This window comes from Solanum verrucosum, unplaced genomic scaffold (genome assembly GCF_900185275.1).
Source record: "Solanum verrucosum unplaced genomic scaffold, falcon-dt-bn FXZP01000225.1, whole genome shotgun sequence".
Classification (NCBI taxonomy): Eukaryota; Viridiplantae; Streptophyta; class Magnoliopsida; order Solanales; family Solanaceae; genus Solanum; species Solanum verrucosum.
The window spans coordinates 81,218-93,252 of record NW_026020022.1 but is presented as its reverse complement, the minus strand read 5'-3'; the positions used below and the strand labels follow the sequence as shown (position 1 = coordinate 93,252).

Below are 12,035 nucleotides of genomic sequence, written 5' to 3'. Positions count from 1 at the left end.
TAAAAAGTTGAGAAAAATCACAAAGCTAAGAAGTTGTTAATGTGTGGAATCAGAGCGTATGAATATGATCTGATTTCATATTGTGAATCAACTAAGGAAATCTAGAATCGTTTGAGAATAGTGTACGAAGGTACTGAACAAATTAAGAAATCTAAGTTAGATCTCTTCACTACTCAGTTTGACAACTTCACCATGAAAGAAGGTGAATCTATTCATGAAATGCGTACTCCATCATTGCAAATGAGCTCATGTTCCTAGAAGAACTTGTCACTGCGTGGAAGCAGGTCACTAAAATATTGGAGATTCTTCTCATATCTTGGACTGATGAAGTTGATATTGTCTATGAGGCAGGGGATCCTAAAGTACTGTTGTTGATCATCTTCAAGTTCATGAGATGCATAGAAGAAAGGACAGTCTCACTCTCAAAGGCAAAAACAAAAGAAGGGACCAGGTCGATGACAAGTCATGCAGAACAAAAACTGTTGATTGTGTGATGAAGAAAACTCTGGCTGTCTAGAAAATACCTCAAGTGGCTCAGATGATTCTGAACACGCTGATGGTGCTTCCATGCTTGGAGTAAAAGATGACGAAGAAATGCTTGACTCTATGTTTGCTTTCATGACAAAGTCAGATGATGAAGATGATAATGAAGAGGTAACCCTATTTAATTTTAAGCAAAATATGAATAGCTTTTCCATTAGAAAATTGAAGAAGCTAGTTGTTGTGTTAATTGATTTGATCAGTGAGCTAATCATTAAGAAATATCTCTTGAACAATAGCCTTGAGATATTTCAAGATGAAAAAATTGCTCTAGTTGCCCAAATATATGATATTGAAAAACAATTGGTTGTTCTAGAAGCTGAAAATCTAGAACTGAAGGAAAAGATAAAAATGGTGACTACTATAGTTTCTAAAGGAAAAAACGAGGAAAACAGCTTGCAACTGGAGCTTGAAAATAAGTTGCACATTGCTGAAATGAAGATGGAATTAGGGCTAGAAAAAAAATCTTGTGTTGGAGAGGGACCTCGTCCGTGTGAAAGAGGAAGTGAACAAATCCCTCAAATGGGACACTTCCTCTAAAATGCTCACAAATGTAATCAGTCAGGGTAACAACAGTAGAAGAGGGTTGGGTTGTGAGAAGATCGATTCCCCATACAATCCTTTGTGCAAAAATGTTTTTGTTGTTGATAATTTGTTATGTGTGCATTGTGGTCGAAATGAACATCTTAAGAAAGATTGTCCTGTTTGGAAAAAATATGAAGGAAGTTCTTCAAACTATTCCAAACAGAGGAACAAACAGAAGAATGGACATGGTCTTGCTTATTGTCCTAAGTTGAAGAAAACCAGTCTGCCTCACTAGACAAAATATTTTCTTATCACTCCGTTATTTACTTATTGGGAACCCAAGACTAACAAGTGATTTGCTATGCAAGTGAGAGGAGGTAGCATCAGTCAGTGTTGGTTTATGAATAGTAGATGCTCAAAGCACATGACTGAGAAAACTAAAAACTTCCTCTGTCTCAAGGCACTTCAAGGTAGAGGTGTCTCTTTTGGCAATGACAAGAAATAGTACATTTTTTGGTGTAGGCAGGACTTGAAAGTCCATGGAACACTCTTTTGAAGTTGTGTACTATGTCAATATGTTGAAGTACAATCTAATTAAGTGTTTCACGGATTTATGATAAAGGAAATTGAGTTTAGTTCTTATCAGATAAATGGGTGGTCACAACTTAATTTCTCGGATGATGATGTTGACAGAAAGGAGATGCAAGAATATGTACTGCTGATCTAAACACTACTCGTTGTAACATTCTCACTTCCCTTAATACTCAAGGTAAGAATACTGATCTATGATACATGAAAGTTGAGCTCTTCTCTCTGAACAAACTTGTGTCAAGGGACCTGGTCCACGGTCGGCCCAAAATAAAATTTATGACAAAGTTTGTGATGCTTGTGTTAAAGAGAAGTAGATCAGACCATCCATCAAGCGGAATAAGCAGGATTTTAATCTTCCAAAGAACTTTCGGGCTGAAGTGGTGAATACTACATGTTCTGTGACCAAAAGGATGATATTGGGAAGTTTGATCCCAATAATGATGAAAGATTACTTGTGGGATATTCTTCCTCCAACGAGGCTTATCTGGTGTATGAAAATGTGTGCATTGAAGATGTTATGTGATTTTTGATGAGTCTGTAAGAATTGAGAAGTAAGTTGCAAAACAAAGAAGATTCTGAGATGGAAGAGCTGCTTCAAATTCAGAGAGATGGTCTAAATAGTGAGCCTGCTAAAGAATATCCACTTCACGAATTCAGCAATCTCAAAGAAGTTGATGCAGATTATGAACCTGATGAGGGACCTGTTCCAGTAGATAATGCTGAACAAAGATAATGCAATTCAAACTTAAATTCAACTTAAAGTAAATTTTACAAATGACTTAGTGTGGGCTAAAATGGAAATCAATTTTAAAATGGGGTTCATTTTGTTCTATTTCCAGTTTCTTGGCCTGTTTGCCAAGACCTGCTGCTTTTTGCTTTCTATTTCCTTTTCATGGTTTCTCTTGTAAGACATTTCCTTTATTTCTGCTATTTGACCAACCACCCTGATGGTTGTTATTTTCTAAGTTTCTATGGTCTTCTCCAACTTTAGACGATTTTTGGAAGGTCACTTGCTTAACCTAACTATTTCACATCTGCTTTCAAGGATGTATTTGACAAAGTTTGGATAAACAAAGATCCACTTATGTGGGAAAAAAATAAAGGGAAAAAGGACAAATATACCCTCGAACTATAAAAAATGGTATACAAATACTCTTCGTGAACATTTATGCCCTTCACTCTAACGGAAGGACACGTGTCGTCATCCTATGCATCTACCCTTATTATTCACTAAATTCTAAACCCATGACCCGAATTAAAAAGATCCACCCAAATAATCCCTAACCCACCCATTACTAACACCTAATAATATACCCAAACCAACCAAAATACACGCCTTGATCCTCTGTTTTATTCTTCAAAAATCTCACGCAATTTTGCCGACTACTCATTTTATTTCCTCAAAAAAAACCTAAAAACACAATCAACCCAAAATTGGTTTTGAAAGGAAGGGTAAGCATTTGATTTTGAATTCAAGTTCAAACATGAAGATGGGTGAAGGAGAAGAAGATATACAGGGGCGAATCTCGTGATGGAGTGGGATAGAACCTCGGATTTGAGTGGAGAAGAAGAAGATGACGTGATTGAGCAAGAAGTTGAGGACGAATTAGAGGATGGGGAGAAGCTAAGGTTTAAGAGAGCTAAACAATTTTAGCAACCATGGCTGTTCTATCTAGGCTTCAAAGCTTAATCAATAAAACTTCACTCAAAAATCTCATTCACCGCCATCTCCTCCGCCCCGCCGCTGCCGATGAAGATGATTTTATCGAAATATGTCCGAAAAAAATCTCACTCGCCCAATGAGTGTAACAAACGTACCGCCAACACATAACGACTATTCTTATGGAATAGTTTTCTGGTGCACCAGCCCAACAATACTCATCTTTCCAGAAAACTTCACACAACTTTCTCACCTCATACGCTCATCACTTTCAGCTCCGATGGACCACTCATCCCATACTTGCATAGTTGTTATCGGAAATCGAAGAACTTTGATGATGTGTATGGAAGCTGCGATGATTCTAATGAGGATGACGATGACTATGGCCGTCGTGGTGGCGGTCGCAGTGGTGGCTCAATGGCTGTGCTTTTACAGTGTGAAATTTGGACCCAAATATCACTTTAATTTTGCTCTACTATTTGGGTGGTTTTTTTTTTTTAATTCGGGTGGATTATTTTTGTGGGTTTAAAATATGGTGAATAATAAGGGTAGATGCATAGGATGACGACACGTGTCCTTCTGTTAGAGTGAAGGGTATAAATGTTCCACTTTTTGGACGGCAGGGGTTCTAGTGTCTCAATAGTATAACGAAGGGTATTTGTATACCATTTTTGATAACTCGGGGGTATATTTGTCCTTTTTCCCAAAAATAAATAAATGAATAATAAATTATTGTGTTTCGTGTTTACACAATACTCAACCATCAATTGTAAGACAAAAAAAAGTTGTGTGCTGCAACCACAAGCAATACTAATTGATTGAAAGCTCCTATTGTGGGATGCATATATATTCTGGAGACCATCTTACAGAACCAAATTCCTCCAACAAAATTGTTAATTCAACCATCCAGGTTGACATTACACAATTCTTTTTTGATTCAGGTTGATACTTCACAATTGGTACGCCGGATTGTCGTGGCAATTGGCAAATGATAATTTAACACAGCTGCAGATGCTTTTATATCTGTTTGGAACAAGCTAAGGATTTCTCAATGGAGTGGTTTGAGGTGGAAAATTTGGCAAGCTGGCTGATAAAACCTCTTGCTTGCCACTTGCTCAAACTTCTTGATTGCAACTTCATTCTCTTCTAAGCTGGATTGAGCAAAAAATCCAATCCACCAGGACGAACTTCGCAATTTGGCATAAACAGAGAAGATAAGCAAGTTTCAATCTTCCAAAACAGAGAACACCTTTAAACAGATGGCCCAAATTATGCAATAAGTGACTAGGAAGAATCAAATAGCAAACAAGCAAGGGGAGCACCTTATTCTCTGTGCTGCTTCTTTTTCCTAATAGATCAGAAGTATAGGTGATCAAAAGCCAAAGCTTACGTATAATGGAATTATGTGCATCAATCTTTATTTTACTGAATCCACAAACAATGGGTTTTCACCAGCATTGCCAAAAGAAATTGGCACAAATTACTAGACCTGTTAGTACTGGCAAAATGGATAAAAAAAAGATAAAAAGTATCGATCAAACCCTTCTCTCACCCCCACCCCGCTCCACCAAATTAAAATGGGTTGAATGCTTTGATTTTTTTAACAGTAAGTTACACATTTGGCTGGTCAGCTAAAAATAATTACATTCAATAGCCAAATATACAAAAGATATACACTATTTGCAAACTCAACATAAAAATCTATAGCACAAAAACAATTGTAGGAATTTGGTTTACACGGCGCATATGCAATAAGACGGACAGCTCTATCTTAATAAAGATGATCTATGTTTTCCAATTTTAAACAAATAAATAAACATACCATCTTTAGAAATTTAGCTACAAAGCAAAGATCAGTGACTTACTGGGCGGCCAAATTTCGAAAGTTCTGCCACTTTAGCCCTTTGCTGACCTGGATAACCTAAAAATGCAACCAATATTTTAGCAAAATGTAAAATAGCTATCTTACGCTTAAATATCACTCGAAAAGAAATGTCCTCTAACAACAAAAAAACATGAAGCTTACCCTACCTCACATTTAAATGACCCACTCAGAGTTTATATGTGAATTTTATATTAGCTGAACTATTTAAGGGGGGGGAGGGGGTGGAAGAAGCCAAGACTGTTCTTGAATTTACCAGATAAAACAATCAAACCATCAGCTGCCACCCTCGCCAATTCTGGAAGTCTTGTTGAGATATTTTGGAGACAAGTAATCCACTGCATCCGACACTATGACAAGAGAGAATGAGTTTGAACGATAGGGAAGAGGAAACTTGATATCAGCTACTCGCACTATTCCCTTGTAAACAAGACTCTTGCAAGTTTCATCAGTTTCATCTAACTCGTAGGGTTCAACACCCCATGCTTCAGTACCCTCCTCTTTTAACAGTGTAGACACCACTGAACAAGCGTCAGGCCCTACATGCAATACTTTTCGCATGCTGTCACCATAGACTTTCTGTAATATAGGTAATGCTCTTTGAAGTTCTGATGTGCATGAAAAACCACCTAAAAAGTTTTATTTATAAAGATAAAGAAAGTGAGAAAGTCAAATTCTAAATAAGATTACTGGTGAATAACCAAGAGCAGAGATTATTCCTTTGCAAGTATGCAAAGACAGTTCATAGGAAAAATGAGGAACAGAAAAGCTAACAATAATATTACTCCGAGGATTCTTCCAGGGTGAACAAGATTGACATTTGACAGATCTTTAGTCTTTCCAGTAAGTACAATGTATATAAATGAGTAATCTAGTGTTTTCATGGGCACCACACCCCGAATTTCTTTTGCAGAAAAAGATTTTAAAAATTTAAGAGAAAAATATGTGAGATACTATTTATCTCACTGGAAAGGTACGTCTAACGGACTTAAGTAGCAAAATCTTGATAATATTCTAATTATAGCCTTTGACTTCACCTCCCTTGGAAGATTAAAAAATGTTCAAGTAAATAGGTAATACATCTTCATGTTGAGTAGCAATGCAAGATTGATTCAGTTGTAGCTGGTTACCTTCAAGTCTACTGAAAGCATCAACAGCTCCACCTATACAAAGAGAAAGTACATCAGAAGGCACAGAAAAAAGATACCAAGCCTGCAATCAATCTATGAAAATGATGATAGTAGGAAATCTTCTTTGTACAGATTATGTTATAGAAGATAAAATAAAAGAAGAAACAATTGCTACACATGATCCCATAGGGAGAAATACCCAAACTATAAGACAAAATTCACCTGAACCGTGATACAAATAACCAATAATCAACAATGCTCCCTGAAATGTCATGATAAAAGATCAGATCAACAGGTACTATTGCATTGGGATCATTTAAGATTCAGTAATAAGATCATGAACAGATAATTTGATTTGGCAACACTTTCTCAAACTTCCAGAAAGAGTAGTCCCTTAAAAGCAGAGGCGGTTATGCAAAACGTGCCCACCAATGGAATGGTAGATATATCAGTAAGTGTGGAAGAGAAGACATTTATATGCAGAATAAGATATGTATTAATTCAAATACATCACACCCTACCATAAAGGCATAAACTGATGAGCAATGTGATACAGGAAGGGGAAATGACAAATTTTGATATTTGAATTATCAAAATAACGTTGAAATGATGTTTGTGTTTCTTCATGATCTTGCATTATGTAAAAACAGGCAAGTCAAGCCCTCATTTTTGGTAGCTTCTCTCACCCTATCAGCTGAAGCTTCTGTTATTGTGGGATGAATTGATCAGATACCAAAAGTGAATAGCTTCTAAGCTCCGCACAGATTATGTAACAACAATAAGCCCCTTTTTGTTATTATCACCAAAATAAAGCCCTCTTGTGTATCAAACATAAGCCTGATAGCTCTACATGATTTTGTTTTATGGTTAAAATGGCATCTTAATCCCACAATTCCACAGTCATCATTGGGTTGATGGTACAACAAAGGATAGTACAAGGAGCTCAACCCTCCATTACTGTGAGCATGATTTAGTAGCAAGAAAATTATGGCCTTTTGACACTTGAAAAGATCCCTTCATTAACATACAATCTTGTATCCACAATGCACGCTTAAACTTAAACATTGCGGCCTATGAATAAAAGCTTCCCATGAATAAATCGTATCTTAGAATTATCTTTTCAATTCAAGCAGTTCTATATTCATATCTATGCAAATGTTTTTCTTTGTTTTGACTTTTTTTCCAGAAATATATCTCTTTACAATGTCTTCATGTACAAGCACTTCTCATGAAAAGTGTCAAAACATTGTTAATAATAATTGGGGCACGTCAACAGATGGCAGGTAATAAGAAAAAGAAATTGTCCTTTACCACAACCACAAGTCCTATAGACAATAAAGGAGATGGACGTGATTTCGGGTGAAAGGCGCCGATAAACGGAATGCTCCCAGCATCTGCAAGACGGCGAGAGGTATTTGGCCTTCTTGACATTTTTTTCACAAAGTTGCAATGACTGAAACATGTTCCACATTAATTGCAAGTTAATAAGAATATAATCGCAAAAGTTTTAAACATTACAGATTGATATTAAAAGTACGCCAACCAAGTATTAACAAGACTAAGAAATGTTAGGAGCGAAATGAGGCAAAGAAGAAACTCTGATGTAAGATGTCCTCTGAAAGAATTAAATAGAATATGCATTATACAACACAAATAAGTTGTATTTTTAGTAAACGCTGTACTTCAAGAGTTAGAGGGTGGACATGCAGCTGTCTTGCCTCTATGCTAAGCTTCAGTGACGACTTGGAGGTAGAAAGCATAAAGTGCTCGATCCTTTTATTTAAAAATAAAATAAATAAGCAAATGAATACAAACTATAGCTAGATATCTTCTTCTCATGTTTACCCTTCTTAGTTTCAAAAGATTCAAGGCCACTTGAATTATATGTATGAGGAAATAACAATGTAATCAATAAATATCTATTTGATTCTAAGAAGGAAAGACATCCACCAAAAGAGGAGAAACATCCTCCAACTACAGAACAACTGATTACCACTTAACTAAGCATTTACTAGTGTCATATTTGATAAACCAAAGACTAACACATTCCTCCATTAACATGGGTGAGGATCTTTTACTGAATTTAAGATTTTTGGCATATCCTCCTATGTTGCAAATGGAAACTTACTTAAGTGCATTCCAAACATAGTGTACCCTCGACGACTATAGTCTAGTGGGAAGGGGGCAGCAGATGATGTGTGGATTAGGCGCAAGTCATGAGTTCAAACCCCTGCCACAGAAAAAAAGAACTCATATTTAATAGGAGAAGGGTAGAAGGGTGACACCATTATCTACCGAGTTTTGAACCGTTCACCACTAGCTCTCCAGATATGTATAAAGAGAACACATTTCATTTTGATTTAGCTCTTTCAAGCTTACTATAACAAGTTAATTTGGTTTTCTATTAGCTATTTCAACTATAATCTCAGTTCTATTTATTGATTTAACCAAGATCTGAAACTGAATATTTAAAATGAAACCAACAGCCACTGGCTGGAACTATATAACTTTTTTACAGCTGAAAGAGGACAATGCTTAAAATACTCATAACTAAACACGAAGTTCGCACTCACTGCCACAACAGTAGCAGTGGGTGCAGTGACCTCTCCTTCAACTGACTTAAAATTTTGGATCTGTCAAATTCAACAGCTGTTCTAACTGTGGCAATTAGTTATTTGAGTACATTCTCCATATTTTTTAAATTTAACAAAAAATTTACATACCCAAAACGGAAAAAAGGTATAAATGCAACTGAAGAGTCTCATACTACATTTACTAAGCTAGAATATATGGAAAAAAAATCTTCAACTGCTACCTGAGATGAAAACTCAAGAGGAGGTTCTCGCTACTCTATGAGCTGTGTTTTCTTTGGAGAGGAAAATTAGTGGGGGAAAAGTATGGCTGGCAACGGAACCGGAACTAGAACCAGGACTACCGGACCGGGACGGACAGGAACCGATAATTCCGGAAAAAAATCAGTGTACCCGTCCCGGACCGGTACCGGACCGGACCGGAAACCGGAAACCGGGGTCCCAACTGTTATAAATTATAATTTTTTTATTAAAATTAAAAAATTAGGAACATTACACTTAAAAATTTATACTTTTAAAGTTTTAAATACAAACTTTCAAACTTTTAAAAGTATAAAAGTTTAAATTTCACAATTTAAAACTTTGAAAATTTAAATTCAAACTTTAAAACTATAAAACTATAAAAGTTTGAAAATTTAAATTCAAACTTTAAAACTATTAAAAGTTTAAATTTCACCCTTTAAAAGTTTTAAAATTTAAATTCAAAGTTCAAACTTTAAAACTATAAAAAGTTTAAATTTCACACTTTAAAAGTTTGAAAATTTAAATTTAAATTTCAAACTTTAAAACTATAAAACTATAAAAGTTTAAATTTCACACTTTAAATTTTAAAAGTTTAAAAATTTAAATTCAAACTTTAAAACTATAAAACTAGTTTAAATTTCACACTTTAAAACTATAAAACTATAAAAGTTTAAATTTCACACTTTAAATTTTAAAAGTTTGAAAATTTAAATTAAAACTTTAAAACTATAAAAGTTTAAATTTCACACTTTTAAAAGTTTGAAAATTTAAAACTTTAAAACTATAAAAGTTTAAATTTCACACTTTAAAAGTTAAATTTGAACTTTTGAAGACAATAATAAAAAAAAAAATTAAGGCGAATAGCCTATACTTTTAGTAATATTAATTAAATAGTACAAGTTGAGTTACAAAATATTAGTAGAGTATTAAAAAATCTAATCTATGCAGCCACCTTCTAGGAAGGGTTCTGTTTGAATTAGACCTCGAATTATTATACTCATACTAATAGACATTTAAATTTAATAGTTCATGCTACCAAGGAAATCTTTTTTTAAATTATTTAACATTTCTCTAGTAACATGCTCTGGAATTGGTTGATTAGCTAGTTCTTCCATTGCATCAATGCCGTCATCACTAAAATCTTGCATTATTTCATCAACGTCATTTTCAAATTTGGTCGGTAAAGGTGGACGACCATAACTCCTTCTCTCGCCATTAATCCATTCTCTAAATAGTACGGATATCTCCAAGCTATATGCTGCTAATGAATATCTATGCTCTCCAATTTGAAATCTTGCTGCACTAAAAGCGCCTTCCGAAGCTACTGAAGATGCTTGAATAGCTAACACATCTCGAGCAACCGGTTGAAGTTTTGGAAATCCTTGGCCGCAATTGCTCCACCATTCTAGAAGATCAATAGTAGTAGGTTCTGTATTTTGATTAATATATGTATCAAAATCATTTCTATCATTATGAGAAAGTTCAATAATACAATCTATCATATCATCAATATCATCTTCATTATTATATCTACTCCTAGAACTTTGAGGCTCTTCGTTATGTACTACATTCCTTATATTAGAATTATACAAGTCGTACAATTTTCTAGCTTCAATTTTTATATTATCTTTAACATCTTGACAACTAGGTGTTTCATCATCTTCACTATCAATACCCAAATTAAAATATATTTTATCAGCCAATCGTGATGCACCTTCATCTTTGTAATGTGGGTTTAACAAACAAACAGTTAAATAAATTTGAGGAATAGGAATAAAATATTTTTAAAATTTTTCAATCATTTTCTTAACAGATTCTTCAAGTCTTGGTTTATTTTTGAATTTATAAAATTTACTAGAAATAACACAAATATTAGGTAAAACAGAGCAAATAGTTGGATAATAAAGTGCAGATATTTTTTTTGTAGTTAGATAAAAAACTTTTAAGAATTCTATAAGTTCTTTTATGTCATTCCAATCATTATCATCAAGTCTATATGTCATATTTGAATTATGAGCATTCCAAACCATTTGTAAAGGTTTTCTATATTCATATGCAACTTCAAGCATTTCAAATAAAGAATTCCATCTAGTACACACTGATTTTGGAATTTTTCTAGGTGGAAGATTAAATTCACGACAACGATTTTCAAAATCTCTACGTCTAGACTTAACTTGACATTTAAAAATAAAATGACATGCAGTTTCAACTTTTGTGCAACCATCATCATACATTGCTATACCATCTCTAACAATCAAATTATATATGTGTGCAGCACATCTAATATGAAAACCATCAATATAAATAGGGCAAAGAGACGGTTTTAGTATTTCAACAGCAGTTCTATTATTAGAAGCATTATCTAATGTGACACTACTTATTTTATCACAAATTCCATAGTTTTGCAAAACATCTATAATTGTTTGAGCTATATAACTACCGGTTTTATGCATTTCACAACATTTATAACCTAAAATTCTTTTTTGCAAAGTCCAATTTTCATCAATCCAATGCGCAGTAATAGTGAAATAATCATTACCATTTACACTACGACCCATATCAGAAGTAATAGCTATTTTACAATTGTTATAATAAAATAAACAACGAAGATATTGAAAATGTTGAGCTTGATAATCAAAGATAACCTTTTTAATTGTATTTCTAGTAAAACCTTTAAAATGTGGATTATACACAATTTGAATATAATGAATAAAACCGGGATTTTCAGCAAAACTAAATGGCAAACCCATAACAACAATCATTTTAGCTAATTCTTCAAGATCTTTTTCTCTACTATATGACCGTTGTATACTAGAACCAGAAACATTAGAAGGATTTAATTGTGTTTGGACCATATTAGAGCCCTCTACTCC

At 34.2% G+C, this 12,035-nt stretch overlaps 1 pseudogene across 1 annotated transcript; it reads right to left on the bottom strand.

Moving 5' to 3' along the window:
- Nucleotides 1–4,324: 4,324 nt before the first annotated feature.
- On the bottom strand, nucleotides 4,325–9,161 carry LOC125821092 (probable pectin methylesterase CGR3; annotated as a pseudogene). Its single transcript, XR_007442556.1, has 7 exons — nucleotides 9,144–9,161; nucleotides 7,640–7,781; nucleotides 6,551–6,590; nucleotides 6,329–6,361; nucleotides 5,455–5,827; nucleotides 5,183–5,237; nucleotides 4,325–4,518 (listed from the first exon to the last, which is right to left on the bottom strand). The product of XR_007442556.1 is annotated as a probable pectin methylesterase CGR3 (transcript).
- Between the last annotated feature and the right edge of the window lie 2,874 nt (nucleotides 9,162–12,035).